The sequence below is a fragment of the Nannospalax galili genome, unplaced genomic scaffold (assembly GCF_000622305.1).
Source record: "Nannospalax galili isolate Female #2095 unplaced genomic scaffold, S.galili_v1.0 scaffold793, whole genome shotgun sequence".
Taxonomy (NCBI): Eukaryota; Metazoa; Chordata; class Mammalia; order Rodentia; family Spalacidae; genus Nannospalax; species Nannospalax galili.
Genome location: NW_008331997.1, coordinates 470543 through 487532, shown reverse-complemented (window position 1 = coordinate 487532; position 16990 = coordinate 470543). Strand labels below are relative to the sequence as shown.

At 43.9% G+C, this 16990-nt stretch overlaps 1 pseudogene; it reads left to right on the top strand.

Annotated features, from left to right (window-relative positions):
* The first annotated feature begins 2180 nt into the window (after window positions 1–2180).
* LOC103729168 lies at window positions 2181–3953 on the top strand (annotated as a pseudogene).
* The last annotated feature ends 13037 nt before the right edge of the window (window positions 3954–16990 follow it).

The window sequence follows — 16990 nt, the reverse complement described above, 5'->3', positions numbered from 1 at the left end:
TTCCCAACAAATTTCATTGCTTTCTTCCAGTCCCAGTGCAGACCCCTCAAACCAGCTCCCCAGCAGGTACCCTGGCTCCCCCTACTGCCTCATCTGTTTCCTTCCAGGTATCACCTCTGTCCTGATCTGATATTTTGTATCAATATTTCCCCTGTACTCCATCCAACAAGACCCTCCCCTCCATCCAACAAGAACCTCCCCATAGCGTCTGACCATACTGTGGGCACACTTTTCCCAACATCACAGTGTCAGGTACTGTTGCTGTGCAACAAGTGATGATTTACCAAAAACTTACTGACATAAAATGGTCATTTTATCATACTTAGGGGCTCTGAGGGTCAGAAAGTCAGATTGATGACAAGGTATCTGACAAGGTTCCATGAGGCCCAAAGCCTCTTCTGGAAGGACATTAAAAATCTGAGAGTGACTTGACAGTTTTGGGCTAGAATCATTGGAATCATTCATGCCCACACCTAGCACCTTTGTTAGGGTGATGGTGCCAGAGACCTATCCATGGCCTCTCTGGGTGGCTTGGTCTTCTCACTGCAGAGTGGCCTCAGGGTGGCCTGGCTTTGCACATGCGATGCTCCAGTGTGCCAAGAAACTGGGTGGAAATGCCATCCCCTTTTATGTCTCAGAAGTCCCAGAGGCATAGGCAGGTAGATCTTTGTGAGTTCCAGGCCAGTCTGGTCTATATAACAAGCTCCAAGCCAGCCACAACTATAGTGTGAAACCCTGTCTCGAAAGAAAGAAAGAAAGAAAGAAAGAAAGAAAGAAAGAAGGAAGGAAAGAAAGAGAAAGAGACAAAAAGAGAAAGAGAGAAAGAAAGAAAGAGAAAGAAAGAAAGAGAGAGAGAAAGAGAGAGAGAAAGAAAAGAAGGAAATCCAAGACCATTTTCAGTTACCAACTTGATCTGGATCTCTGCTGTCTTTAGTATTGTTGATCATTCTCTGCCATGAATCTGAACTGCCACTGTTCTAGTTCTTGGCAGACCTTTGTCCACTTCTTCCCACCTCTTAGTGTGTACCTCTGTCCTCCTCTTAATGAGGATGCACTCTGGGGTCTCTATTGCATCCATAGCCTAGCATACTTTTGACTGGGCTCCTGTGGTTTCAGTTACTATCTACATGCCCCTAGCTCTTGAATCTATCCACCACAAACCTCTTCCAAAGTGCCAGACTTGCTACCCATAAGCCTTGGGGCATGCCCAAAGATACCTCAATTTCAGCAAGTTCAAAACTAACTCACCACCCTCCACTATGAACTGGTTTTTCCTCTGATGCTATTTCCTCTTTCTCTTAGAAGTACTTAGATACCCAAAATTTGGCCCATCATTTTCGGTTACCTCTCACATATAATTATTTCCCAAGTTACACCCACTTATCTCTTAAAGATTTCCAAAACTTTTGTTGTTGTTTTAAAATTAGAAGATTGAGAATCAGAGAGACGACTGCCTCCAAGAAAAGCAGCTCTCCTCTACTCTTTCAAGTGTCTACCAGACACTTACTTAATACAACTTAGTTCTAAGAACTGGAATGAAAAAGCTTAAGATATGTGGTTTCTGGTTCCTTCCATGGGAGAGATGGGCAAGTAAGCAGAGGAGTCCTACAAGGTGTGATAAATACCATGACCTTGGGAAGCCTTAGACAAATCCAACTTGGGGTAGGGGAGTAGTGAATGTGGGCTGTGTTAGCTTCCTCTTACTGTGTAACAAATTAACCTCTAGCTGCTTAGACAGCAATCTTGTATTAACTCACAGTTTTTATAGGGCCAATAATCTAGGTGCCTGTCTCTGGGTCAGTGTCTCCAAGGAAGCAATCAAGTATCAACTAGGGTTGCTATTGTCTGAACATTTGACTAGGGAAAGAATCAGCCCAAGCATACTCACTTGACTACTGGCAGGCCTTGGATCTTACTGGTTGTTCACCAAAAACAAGGTTATTCCCACCAAGGCAGCTGGTTTCCCCCAGAGCAAAGGTGCTGGGACACAGAGTGAGAGTGAGCAGAGAAGAGAGAGAGCCCCAGAACAGAAGTCAGGCTTCTGTAACCTAATCTCATATTCTAGCTGTTAAAAGTAAATTACAACTTCTCCCCAGACTCCTTGGCAGTCTGTTAGTGGGAGATCTCTGTCACCCTCCCTTTGTTTCCTCCATTTCTGCCGACCTCTTTAAGGACCAAATATGCATGAGTGCATCTCTGTTCATGTTGGCCAGGCTGATGTTCAGATTGGCAACACCTGCTAGGAGCTCTACTGCCTGGAACATGGCATCCAGCCTGATGGCCAGATGTCAAGTGACAAGACCATTGCAGGAGGAGATGACTTCAACACCTTCTTCAGTGAGACAGGGGCTGGCAAGCCTGTGCCCAGGGCAGTTTGTAGACCTGGAACCTAGAGTCATTTATGAAGTTTGCACTGGTACCTACCACTAGCTCTTCCACCCTGAGCAGCTCATCACAGGCAAGGAAGATGCTGCCAATAACTATGCCCATGGGCACTACACCATTGGTAAGGAGATCATTGACCTTGTCTTGGATTGAATTCACAAGCTGGCTGACCAGTGCACAGGTCTTCAGGGCTTCTTGGTTTTCCACAGCTTTGGTGGGGGAACTGGCTCTGGGTTCACCTCCCTGCTGATGGAACAGCTCTCTGTTGATTACGAAAAGACGTCCAAGCTGGAGTTCCCCCATCTACCCAGCCCCCCAGGTTTCCACTGCTGTTGTTGAGCCCTACAATTCCATCCTCACCACTCACACCACCTTGGAGCACAATCAGTTGTGCCTTCATGGTAGACAACAAGGCCATCTATGACATCTGTCGTAGAAACCTTGATATCGTGCACCCACCCTACACTAATTAACCGCCTTATTAGCCAGATCCAGGCAAGGAAGATGCTGCCAATAACTACGCCCGTGGGCACTACACCATTGGTAAGGAGATCATTGACCTTGTCTTGGATTGAATTCACAAGCTGGCTGACCAGTGCACAGGTCTTCAGGGCTTCTTGGTTTTCCACAGCTTTGGTGGGGGAACTGGCTCTGGGTTCACCTCCCTGCTGATGGAACAGCTCTCTGTTGATTACGAAAAGACGTCCAAGCTGGAGTTCCCCCATCTACCCAGCCCCCCAGGTTTCCACTGCTGTTGTTGAGCCCTACAATTCCATCCTCACCACTCACACCACCTTGGAGCACAATCAGTTGTGCCTTCATGGTAGACAACAAGGCCATCTATGACATCTGTTGTAGAAACCTTGATATCGTGCACCCAACCTACACTAATTAACCGCCTTATTAGCCAGATTGTGTCTTCCATCACTGCTTCCCTGAGATTTGATGGAGCTCTGAATGTAGATCTGACTAAATTCCAGACCAATCTGGTGCACTATCCCAGAATCAACTTCCCCCTGGCCACATATCGCCCTGTCATCTCTGCTGAGAAAGCCTACCATGAGCAGCTTACGGTAGCGGAGATCATCAATGCCTGCTTTGAGCCAGCCAATCAGATGGTGAAATGTGACCCTCGCCATGGTAAATACATGGCTTGCTGCCTGTTGTACCGTGGTGATGTGGTTCCCAAAGATGTTAATGCTGCCATTGCCACCATCAAGACCAAGCGTAGCATCCAGTTTGTGGATTGGTACCCCACTGGCTTCAAGGTTGGCATCAATTACCAGCCTCCCACTGTGGTACCTGGTGGAGACCTGGCCAAGGTACAGCAAGCTGTGTGCATGCTGAGCAATACCACAGCCATTGCTGAGGCCTGGGCCCGTCTCAACCACAAGTTTGATCTGATGTATGCCAAGCGTGCCTTTGTGCACTGGTATGTAGGTGAGGGCATGGAGGAAGGGGGGTTCTCTGAGGCCCGTGAGGACATGGCTGCCCTGGAGAAGGATTATGAGGAGGTTGGTGTGGATTCTTTTGAAGGAGAGGGTGAGGAAGAAGGAGAAAAATACTAATCTGTTCCTTTCAGCCCTGTAGCTTGTCTAACTCCCAGAACTTCAGCTTCAACATTAGCTGACAGGCATCAATGTTTGCTGATTAGGTTAGCTTCCCTGTGATCATGTCTATTTTTTCCATATGAACCTGTAAGTTTTTCCCCTGATGTATCAAAGTAAAAGCTTTAAGGAGAACAGAACAAAACAAACAAACAAACAAAAAAGTAAATTACTAGATCTAGCCTGTATCAAGGGAAATACACAAGGATGTGAATGCCAGAAGGAGGGGATCATTGGGGGTCATCTCAGAGACCATCACACCGGCCAAAGATTTCTTACCAGTGACACCTGGATTGGATTCAGGAGTTAGCTGTTACTAAATAAAGAGCTACTTGGCACTGTCCTGGGCAGAGAATACTGTAGGAGATCATCCGGAAGCTATAGAAAACCTGAGGCTGAAGAAATCTAAGCACAATGAGATTAAAGGGCGCACTGTCATTTGTATTAAGATGAGAACAAGGTGGCCTTGATGACTGATTTGGTCATCAGATGCATGGACTGTACCTCCCAATTCATCAGATTCCTTACTCAATCTGTTCCTGTCCACTCTGTGTCTTAAGCAGCTCTTAAGTATTACTCAACATTGAAGGGCTTGCATACATGACAAAACTTATCTATCTATCTATCTATCTATCTATCTATCTATATATCTATCTATCTATCTGTCGATCATCTATCATTTGTTTTGAGACAGGATCTCTCTATGTATCTCTGGATGGCCTGGAGCTCACAGAGATACACCTGCTTCTGCTTCCCAAGTGCTGGAATTAAAGGCATGAACCACCGTACCCAGCCCTTCTTTATATAATAAGATAAACTTAAAACTTCTTTACAAATATGGCCAAAACCCATCAGAACTGTTTCCCAGCAGACAGTGTGTAAATCCCTACAAGTGAGAAAAGGGTAGCCAGAATTTCAGGTTATCTGAGAGGGAAGGTTCTCTCACACTGAAATGTATTTACTTAATTTTTTAATACAATTTTATATTGAACTATTAACACAGAGAGAAAATGCACAAATAATAAAGGTATAACTCAATGTGTTTTATCCAAGTAACATTATCATGTAACTATCATTCAGATTATAAAATTAGAATGCTGCAAGCCAGGCGTGGTGGTGCACGCCTGTAGTCCCAGCACTTGGGAGGCAGAGGCACACGGGTCTCTGTGAGTTCAAGGCCAGCCTGGTCTACATAGTGAGTTCCAGGACAGCTGGAGCTACAGGAAGACCCTGCTTCAAAAAGAAAAAAAAAAATAGAATGCTGCAGGGGCTGGAGAGATGGCTCAGTGGTTAAGAGCACTGGCTGTTAACCAGGACCTGGGTTTAGTTCCCAACACCAACATGGTGGTTAACAATTGTTTGTAACTCCAGTTCCAGGGCATCCAATGACCTCTTCCAGCTTCTTCAGGCATTGCACAACATGGGTGCACTTCATACATGCAAACAAAACACTCAAACACATAGAATAAAGATAAAAATAAAATAGAACACCGCCCCAAATCTCCTTGTACCACCTGACTTACTTCCTCAAAGACAGCCAGTGTCATTGTTGAGTAGTTTCGCATGTTTGAATGTTACATAAATGGATTTGCCTAGTCTATATGTTTTATAACTTGTGTTTGTCATTCATTTTTGTGAGTCATCTATATTATATATAGCATTGGTTCATGTTCACTGCTGTCTGGTCATTTTCATTGTCTAGACTCCAGCTTTTTGTCCATCCAACAATGAATAGGAATTTAAATAACTTGCAGTTTGAGGAAATTATGAATAGTACCTGTGGTATACCTACATATTTCTCTAAGGCTCTTCCAGTTTTCTTTATTTTCTTCTTCTTTTTTATGACATGGTTTCATCTATCCCAGGCTGTCCTCAAACTCACATATGTAGCCAAGGATGACCTTGAACTTCTGATTTTTCTGCCTCTGCCTCCGAGTGCTGAGATGACAGACATGTGCCAACATACCCAGTTTATATAGTGCTGAGCATTGGACCTGAGCTTCGTGTATGCTTGTATCCTGTCTCAGAAGTATTTGCCTGCTTTTAGTACATAAAACTATAGTAACGTTTAGAAACTTTATTAATGAATTTTTTACATTTTAATCTACATTAAATTATTTTTGTGTATAATGTGAAATGACTTTGGTATAATATGATAACATATTCCTTTTGAATTGACTGATGATGAATGATATTTTGTAGTATAAAACACCAAAGTAATAATGCAAAATCACAGACAAGTAAAAGAAAACTTGAAACTCTCAATTATTTTTTATTCACTTGTGATCTTCATCAGCTCTCAAGGCAATGGAAACTTAGTCATTTATTCACTCACAGACACTGAGAGCCAGGATTTACACTTATATACACTAACCCAGATGCTATCACACACCAGATGAGACAGAGACTCTCGCCTCATGTGATTACAGTCTTGGTGGAGAATTGAACAACACACATAAGTCCAGTTGTGCTGAGTACTATGGACGAAAGGCAGAGACACAGTAGGAGAAGCCCACAACTTCTAACTTAGTCCAGAGTTAGGAATACATAAGAGATATTCTCTGCAGAAGTGATGTTTAAGAGGTGATTGTTAGTTATCTAGAGAAAGAATCGGGGAAAGAACCTTCCAGACAGAAATAAAAAAAACACAACAAAAAGGAACTCAGTATTAGAGGAACCAAGAAGAGTCTTGGTGAGTAAGGACCATGAATAAAGAGGACATTAGACTGGACAGACAATAAGGGCTAGACTCATAAGCCTTCTTAAAGCATCTAGACTTTACCTGGGAATAGGATCGATCTGAAGTGTTGTAAGCAGAGAGTTGTGATTTTGAAGATCACCAAGGCTGTGCTATAAGGCAAGGTAGAACAAGATCCAAGTCTGATGTGAGCTTCAAAATGCCACAGTGGCTCCAAGAAAGCAGAGGTTCCATTGACTGGAAGTCTCATTAAGGCTTTCATGGAGAAAGTGCCATTGGACAGCAGTAGTTGACATAGGAAATTATGGTATGCCCCCAGTGCCCAGTGTGTACATTTGTGTGTGGTGGGGGTGCTGTGCGTGTGTGTGTGTGTGTGTGTGTGTGTGTGTGTGTGTGTGTATACCTGCATGCTCAAAAGTTGGGAGGCAAAGAAGGAAAAGTCTGGGTGGAAGGAGCAACCTGAGCTTATCTAAAGATAAATATGTTAAAACCTGTTTGAGGAGTGGCTGGAGGATCATGGGATGTAAGCCTGGAAGGGTAGGCTTTGGGTATGACAGGTCCAGAAGGCAAGAGTAAAGAGTTCATAAATAACGGCTTGCCTGCTGGCTGTTTCAACCAGCTACTCTAGAAAACTGTGCCAGAGGGAAAACTTATGGCAAACAATTCTGGGGAAAGCATCCCAAGGGAGTCAGACTGAAGGAAGGTGGACTGGGGAAGGAGAGCGAGTACACAGGAGTGTGTGCTGATACAGGACATCACTTGGCCACAAAGGTGACTACTTAGGCTCAGGAAGTTGTAAGACTCAGGGAGTGTGATGCCCAGAGGATGTCCAGAAAGAACCTCTCCATAGCTTTCTCCTGCCACCTCAGAACATTCTATTTCTGCCTTTCCTGCAGAAAATAGAATGTTGACACTGTGGAGTTGTGCTTACTAATGACCCAAGGAACCAGGGGCAACCACCACAGTGGTCCCTGGGCCTATGGTGGCCTTAGGAACAGAAGGCCTGGGCCATTGGCTCAACACTCTCTCTACAGAGCAACAGACGTGTGAGTCTGAGCAGAGGTACCTGGCCACCCAAGGGAACAGCTAGGGACAGCCAAGTTCAGGTCTGCCCTGAGCAGAGATGCTGAGAACCTGAGGGATAATGGACAGAACTGTGGCTCTCCTACTAACACCTGCTGAGAGTTAAAGATGACAAAAAAGGAGTGGGGAGAATTTCTAACCAGGCAGTCTCTACTGCCTGAAGGGAGTTCATAGCAAAGACCCTGAGGGGAGGCTCCTGGGGAAGACGACCTGGTCCCATCCCGTCTCCACTTAGCCTTGGACTGGGAGTCTCCCCAAGGAGAGGAACCTCAACCACACAGCTGTGCTGAATTCATCCTCTCTGGTTCAACAGCTGATTATTAAATTTTGAGGAAATTTTTGAGTCAGTGGTTAAACATAGTCATTACTAAAGATGAAATTATACAAGCACAACGAAACAAGATATATTAAAAGCAAATACATCATTAGTAGTGTGATTCAGTTGGTAAGTGTTAATCTCTAGCACCCCATAAGCTAGGCTTGGTGGTGCATGTCTGTAATCCCAGCTTGCAAGAGGTGAAGGCAGGAGGTTATCCTTGGCTACATAGCTAGTTTGAGGCCAGCCTGGAATATATGAGACAATGTCCCAAAAGAAACAAAGAAAAATATGTAACACTGATGACAAATGAGCACATGAATAGAGATACAGGATCATCAGTCATTAGGGAAATGCAAATCCAAGGACTGACAGGATAAGAGCAACCAGATCTCTTGTGCATTGCTAGTGATGGTGCAAAATTGTACAGCTGTTCTGGAAAGTAGTTTGAAAGTTTCTTCTAAAGTTAGGCAGGGTCTTGTCATGTGACCCAGCAGTCTCCTCCCTGAATACTTATCCTAAGGAAATGAAAGTTTATATTGACACAAACTCTGAACAGTGTTCCAGACAAAAGAATGTAAAGGAGAAAGTTTAAAAATGTAGATTAAACTCAGAAATGTGTTAGCAATTACATTATAACTAGCACGAAAAGTGAGGGTTGTTCTTTCAGTTTCTGAAAATGGTTTTCTGACTCACAAAGATGTCATCCATACCACTAAGAATGAGTGAGTTCCCAGCATACCTCTTTACTGTTTTAACTTCATATATTCTGTATTGTAAACATCAGTGTCAACCCGCAGTGATGCCAGACTCATACTCATTTGTCAATTGCATGCTGGGGACCATAGCTTAGATTCAAGAGTTAGGCAAAGAGCAAGTTTACTGTGAGACTCGTCTGGCTATATGGATGTATATTTGATTATTGGTTGTAAATTGTAATCTATATACATTTGTTGGGTAGGCATGTCGACATCTCTGAGGCAACTAGAACTGAACTCCCAGGGACTCAGAGGGGAGGGTCTAGAGACCAATGCTGAGAAACACTGAGTGCACTGGGGAAAAAGGGGAGGGGTAGTCGCCATTTTGGAATGGAGCTCGGCAACTGCGGGCAGGATGGCACAGGTCTCAAATATGGGAAAGAAAAAGCCTGTGAGAGTTCGTGACTTCGTAAGTCACCCCTCCTGGACATCATAAACTATGCGGTTTTGTCAGCCCTGGGATCCCAGAGGGTGCACTCGGGTCTCCTGGGGGAAGGAGGGAATTTGGTGCAACAATTGGCATAGTGTGGCTGGACAGACAAATCACAGGAGTCTGAGAAAAACAATGGGGCTGGCAGCAGTTACATGCGTTATGCAATGGACAGTGAAATATGTAACTAAAATGACTTTGGTCATGCAGACACAAATGGACTCAAAGGGGGAAATCCCTGGGTCGCAGCCATCCTATAAATGTAAAATAGCTCAGTTTCTTGAGAGATGAGGGGTCATAGCCACATATGTGTGAAAATTCTTTAAGGAGTGTGGAAAGCCTAGAAAAAACTTTACAAGCTTTCGAAACAAAAGGGGAATCAGAGAGGTGGCTTGGCCACTTCTTTTCATAATAAAAGATTTGTCCACTGCAAAGGCAAAGCCCCAGTGGAGGATGAAAAGACTAGTGAGTTATTGACAAATTCCATCTTAGCCTTAGAACTTGCAAATAAACTGTGGGGCAGAAAAAAAAAGGGAGATTGTAACTTGCTTAAGGTTAGAGGACCAAGAGGCAAAGGACCCAGGGAAAAAGACAGATAGTAATGAGAAAAGAAATGACCTAGAAATAAAAGTAGCTAAAGTTGCCCCTCAGATTCAACCTTTGACACAAAAAGAGAAAAAAGTTAACAGTACTGTAGCTAGGAGAAAATGCTCCACACTGGAGCTGTTAGGACTAGGAAAGACTTTCAAACAAGCAATTTACGAGCCCCTCACCATGTGGCTCGTGAGCGTATGGGACATGGGAGCAAATAATATCAGTTTAAGTCCTTCAGAAGCATCACAGCTGAGTTATATCACCACCCATCTGTCCTTGAGACATGGGCTGTTTAACCTAGGCCAAAAAAGTGGAGGGGGAGCAGTCCCTAATGAAATGGCTTGTGCAAGGCATGAAAGATACTTGGTCACGAGTAGGGCGTGGTGACACACACCTTTAATCCCAGCATTCGGGAGGCAGAGGCAGGCGGATCTCTGTGAGTTCAAGGCCAGCCTGGTCTACATAGTGAGTTCCAGGACAGCTTGGGCTACAGGGAGACCCTGTCTCAAAAAGACCAAAAAAAAAAAGATACTTGATCATCACCAATGGAGACTCCCATGATTAGCAGGCATTGGAGGACCATAAAAGAGGGACAGGCGTTACTGAGAGAACTAGGTATGAGAAAAGCACTATATGATGGCCACTTCGCTGGGCCAGATAGGACTGTGCTCACCAGAGATACAAGAAAAAGCTTAATTCAACAGGGACCTCGAGAAAGGTATGGAGGTTTAATGGTTTTGCTAAGTCACTTAATGGGACAGGATCTTTGTAAAGTGAGGGAGGCTTTGGCAGATGTAAGTGACGCAAACCAGTGTGTAAAATATGTCTGTAGAATAATAGAACAACCTACAAAAGATATAAAAAAGACAAGACAAAAAAAAAGAGGACTTTTTGGGTTACTCGAAGACAAATGCGGCAAGATTTATGTCGAGCCCAAGTTCCTAAAGAAAAAATTGATAAAAAAAAAAAAAGAAAAAAATCAGTACTAAGGAGTTTCTGGAAGGCATTAAAACCTGAAGAACAATTCATAAAAGGCAGACAGAGGATGGAAACTGTCCCAGGGGTGGTTAAGGATCCCCAAAGATTAGACAATTTTCATTTCTCTCCTGAGAAAGGCTATGCTAGGGGTGGAGGCAGTTTTTTCCACCAGGACCTCCCCCAGCAGACAAATATGGTCAATGGAGAGGAGGCAGCTATGGCTACAGCCAGGAGGCAGACCCAGGGTCTGCCTGACTAAGGAAACCAACAGGTGCAGCACGGCCTCCTTAGCCTAGTGCAGGATCAGGCAACTTGAGCCAGTACCCATGAGTGCATCAAGAATATAAAGATACAAAGAGGCTTCATTTAAAATCCTCAGAATGCAGAATGACTCAAAGGGATGGCTGAAGATAGTGAAGAACTAACCAAGTTAATGCTCTTACCCATGCTATGGTACCCAACAGAGATCTGTTGAGAAAACAGTACAAATGGATAAAATCTTTCCACACTGTGTTAGACCTTATCTGTGTTTGATTTAATATATAATGTTAATCTCTGAGTGTTTTCCAGAAGTTAAATCCACTTGAAAGATATCATGTACACCTGAAGAAACAAAGGCCAGCTACAGCTGTAAGATTCTTGGGACTTTTATGGTTCGGTAAGACACAAGTGATACCCACTGGAAAGGTTGGGAAAAGCCTACACCACCTAATCCTGTATAAAAATAAAAACAAAGACTCCCAAAACTGTACAGCTGTTAAGAAAAAGCTAGAGTACCAGGGGTAGTTTGCCCCCCTATGAGCTGTGGGCCAGCGAGATCCTAGAAGTCCTCAAATTAACCAAGGCTGTTGCCACTAATGCTGGTTGTACATCAGAAAGTCGGTAAGGCCATGTTGCTGAAGACACTGCATGATGTGAGTGCAGGAGAAGGAGAGACAGAGCCAAGACTAAGCTGAAAGCTCCATGCCACTAGATGGATGGCTTTCATAGTGCCAGAAGGTGCTATGCAGATGGTTGGGGGAAAAGACTCCACTATGATTCTGCTCAAGGATGGACTCCACATTCTGCACACTATTGACATGCCAAGCAATGCCTGTTGGTGCAATAATGACTCTACTAACATACATACAACTGACAAAAGTTCTAATTGGAAAAGACTCATTCTTAGGGGTGGAACACAAATCTGGTTCTGTAGACCAGGCCAACCCCCTGTGTCAGGGAAGGCTATAGGCCCCAGTGGGGAAGCCAGGGCAAGTATGCTGTTTGATAAATATGGTACACCTGCTGGGATATCTTCTAGGCATTTGTATTTGCACCCATGTTTGTTTAGATGTGTCTGCTTCTTTCCATTTGTCTTTATAGTAGGGGAGACACCACTGAGATGGATCACTGACCATGTCTTGAAGATGAATGATGGGGAGGCCCAAGAAGTCAATATCTTGCCACAATAAAAGAAAAATCATTCTGCATCTGTCACCCCCTCCAAGGCTCAGGGATCCTTGTGGGAGACTGGCAGGAAGATTGTGAGAACTGTAGGAAGGGGTGGAGTGTTGAGTAGGCATGTCCTCCAAGGCAACTAGAACTGAACTCCCAGGGACTCAGAGGGGAGGGTCTATAGACCAAAGCTGAGAAATGCTGAGTGCATTGGGAAAAAGGGGAGGGATAGCCACCATTTTGGAATGGAGCACGGAGACCATGGGCGGGATGGCACGCGTCTCAGATATGGGAAAGAAAAAGCCTATGAGAGTTCATGCCTTTGTAAGTCACCCCCTCCAGAGCGGCATTAAACTATGCAAAACCCAAATAGAAGACATCCTGTCAGTTTTGTCAGCCCTGGGATCCCAGAGGGCGTGCACGGGTCTCCCAGGGTAGGGGAGGAGAATTTGGTGCAACAACATTTTATTGCAGTAAAATTTATAATAAGCTGATTGATGCATGTGTGTACACATGAAACACATGTAGTACATCCTCATTATTTGCAGATTTTTGTTACAATAAAAAATATTTTATTATTATTTTTTAAATATTTTATTTATTTTTATTTTATGTATGAGTGTATTGCCTGCATGTATGTGAGTGCACTCGTGTCATGCAATACCGCGAAGGTCAGAAGAGGGCTTTGGAATCCCCTGGAACTGGAGCTAAGGACGGTTAATAGCCACCATGTGGGTGCTGGGAATCGAACTAGGGTCCTCTGCAAGAGCTATCAGTACTCTTAACCACAGAGCCATCTCTCTTAAAATACAATTTTTAATCATCCCAGAACTAACCATCAACTCAGTGGTGAGAATACACAAGCCCTCATTCTTGTGAGATCCCAGGTTCCTATAGCCCAATTCGGATTCCCCTGGAACTGTAGTTAAGGATGGTTCATAGCTGCCATGTGGGTGCTGGGAATTGAACCTGGGTCCTCTGCAAGAGCAGTCAGTACTCTTAACTGCTGAGCCATCTCTCCAGCCCCATTATTAATTATTTTTAAATTTTATGTATATGAGTGTTTTGCCTGCATGCATGTAAGTGCACCATGCTCATGGAGGTCAGAAGAGGGTGTTGGATCCCCTGGAACTGAAGTTACGGAAGGTTGTTTGCCACCATGTGGGTCCTGGGAATCAAACCCAGGTCCTCTGCAAGAGCAGCCAGTGCTCTTAACCACTGGGCTCTCTCTCCAACCCCTATTGCAATTTTTTTAACTTATGTAAATTTCAGTCATCATGGGGCTAGAGAGATGGCTCAGCGGTTGAGAGCTTTGACTGCTCTTGCAGAGGACCTGGATTTGATTCCCAGCACCCACATGGTGGCTATGAACTGTCTTTAACTCCAGTTCCAGGGGAATCTGAAGCCCTCTTCTGACCTCCATGGCATTGTACAACATGGGTGCATTCACATGCATGCAGGCAATACACTCATACACATAAAAAAATAATATTTTTTTTTTAAAATTTCGGTCATCTATGGACATGGAGAAGTGGTGAAGAGTTTAAGCTCCCTGGCATGCATGTTCCCAGCTGAGTTAAGCAAGTCAGTGTTCTGTTTCTTGCTCTGTCTCTCATACCATAATTATGCTCCTGTGGTTTATTTAGAGCCTGATTTTTCATATCTTTGGGCTTTTTTTTATGATTCTATTGCTTAAAATAGCCTCCAAATTTAGTGTCAAGTGCTGTCTAGTGTTCCTACAAACAAGAAGGCTGTGATATCTAATGGAGAAAGCATGTCCCCCACCACTAACTGAGGAGCTATGGACAGTTGATGACTTCTGGGGGAAGCAGAGTCAGTTCCCCCACCCCTTTCTCTAGACAGAATGTTACTATGTAGCTATGGCTGGCCTGGAACTTCCTATGTAGACCAGAATGGGCTTAAACTCAGAGAGCCACCTGCCTCCAAAGTGCTGGGATTAAAGAAAACTGTCACCATGCCCAGAGAGTAAGTTTTCTTTTCTCTCTCTCTCTCTTTTTTTTTTTTTTTTCTGAGACAGGGTCTCCCTGTAGCCCCAGCTGGCCTGGATTCACTATGGAGACCAGGCTGGCCTGGGACTCACAGAGATCTGCCTGCCTCTACCTCCCAAGTGCTGGGATTAAAGGCATGCACCACCACAACAGGCTTGAGAATGAGTTTTCTTTAAGGGTATGGTTCCTGGTGGGTGGTAGATCATGCTCTAGTCAATGGCCTCATGCCCAGAGGGCAGCACAAATTGAATATATAATTTAATTTTTAAAAAAGGGCATGAAGTTGAGGGAATAGGGAGGTGAGGTGAATCTGAGAGGAGTTAATGGGAGGAATTAAGGGTGAATGTGATCAAAATATATTGTATAAAATTCTCAAAGAATTCACATAGTGGCTAACAGTGTTCATAACTCCAGTTCCAGGGAATCCAATGACCTCTTCTGACCTCCATGGGCATTGCATGACATCGGTGCACTTAGATGCAGGCAATACATTTATGCACATAAAATAAAAATAATAAATAAAAAATTAAATTCTCAAAGAATTAATAAAAAAATATTTATTTAAAATGAAAAAGAAGCCGGGCACTGTGGTACGCTCCTTTAATTCCAGCACTTGGGAGTCAGAGGCAAGCAGATCTCTGTGAGGTCCAGGTCAGCCTGGTCTCCACAGTGAGTCCAGGTCAGCTGGTGCTACAGGGAAATCCTGTCTCAAAAAGACCAAAATCAATAAAGAAATAAAAGAAAAAAGGAAGAAGAAAGCATGTATTAGATAAGCTGTGTTTGGGCCTGAGTTCTAGTACTGTTTAGCCATGAGTTCAATGTTACTGAGTCAACACTGAGCATTGGAAAAGGGATCTATCAACAGAAACATGTATAAAACAAGTGTACAATATTCCCCTGTTGGTTTTGCTTTTTGAAGTTTCAGTTACCCCTTATCAGTCAAAGTCCAAAAATATTAAATGGAAATTTCCAGAAATAAACAATTCATCAGTTTTAAACTGAGCACCATTCTGAATCACATGAGGACATGGGTGTGCTGATTGAACCCACCCACTCTGCTTGTCACTCATCCCAGTATAGCAGCCATCAGTCATCAGATAAGCTCTCGTGGTACCATAGAGTTTATATGAGGTGATAGTCATCACAGCATCTATGTCACTGCCTCATCTTTTTACTTCATCAAAGCAGAGTGAGCACAGTACACTAAGTTGTTTTATTTTGTTTTCTGAGACAAGATCTCACACTGTAGCTTTGGCTGGCTTGAAACTTGTTCTGTTAAACCAGGCTGACCTTTAACTTACAGAGATCTGCCTGCCTCTGCTTCTGCCTCTGCCTCTGCCTTTCTAGCACTGGGACTAAAGGCATGTACCACCATGTTCAGTTTCATTAAGGTGTTTTGAGAGAGAGAGAGAGAGAGAGAGAGAGAGAGAAGCTATACTCATATAACTTTCATTATATTGTTATGATTATTCTATTATTAGTGCTCTTACTGTCCCTAAAAATAAACTTTATTATAGTTATGTATACAAAGGAAAAGACATAGTATTCGTACGGTTCTGTACTATCCAAAGTTTTAAGCATCCACGAGGGAGTCTAAGAATGTATCTTTTGTGGATAAGGGGAGATTATTGCATATATTAATGGGGTTGATGAAAAATGTGACCAGAGGCTCACAGGAGCCTACCTGTATTTCCTCTAAGATCAGTGATTTATTATTCATTAATTCAGTGTTTGAACCTGGTACAAGGCTCATAGAACCAAAGAGAGGAATGAGAATTGACAGCCTACATACACAAAGTGCCCTCTCTGAGAGCTGGTTCTCAATTTTTGCCAGCATACCAGTGACGTAGGCCCACTTGGTAGGAACCACCGTATGTGGGAACTGTCTGCTCACCATGCTGCTTACAACTGCGCAGTGTCCTCTCTCAGAGCAAATTCTGGGTGACGCAGCTTCCAGGCTTCAGTCAGAAAACATTAGTCTGGTTGGGTGTGGTGGTGCATGCCTTTAATCCCAGCATTTATTTGGGAGGCTTAGGCTGGCAGATCTGTGAGTTCGAGGCCAGCCTGGTCTACATAGCGAGTTCCAGGCCAGGTGGGGCTACAGGGAGACCCTGTCTCAAAAAGAGAGAGAGAGAAAAAAGAAAACATTAGTTTTCTGTCACCAAGACCCAAATTTGAGTCCACCTCCCTACCTTACTAGGCTAAGGACCTTATACCTCACTGCCTTCAATAGGCAAGTAACAGCCATTTCACAGAAATGGTGCAAATCCCAGTGAGACAGATAATGAAGGTGAAATGCTCAGCACAGCGCCCGGTGCAGAGTAGACACTGAATGCATGCTAATCCTCCTACACTCCTCACCAGCCCAGGGCATCCTCCGCTCTGTCTGCAGTCAATCCTGATTACATCAAGGTTCAGTTGCAGTAGAACTGGGCCCAGCCATCCCAAATCAGCTTTCAGCATGAACACTCATTGTCTGAGAGTGGTTCTGCAGAGCCCAAACTTGAAATCCTAGAAGCTCTGTCACCTGGGAGGAGTCTTTTCTTTCCTGGACTCTGCAAAGGTCCACTAGTCTATTTCTGTTGCTTTCCTGTGATGACAGGAAAGCATAGCTCAAGTTCTAGTTAGCTCTTCTGTGCCTGTGGCTTTTGTATTTGTATGGGTGGAGGATACAAGGTGGATGCGTTTGCTTAGTGCA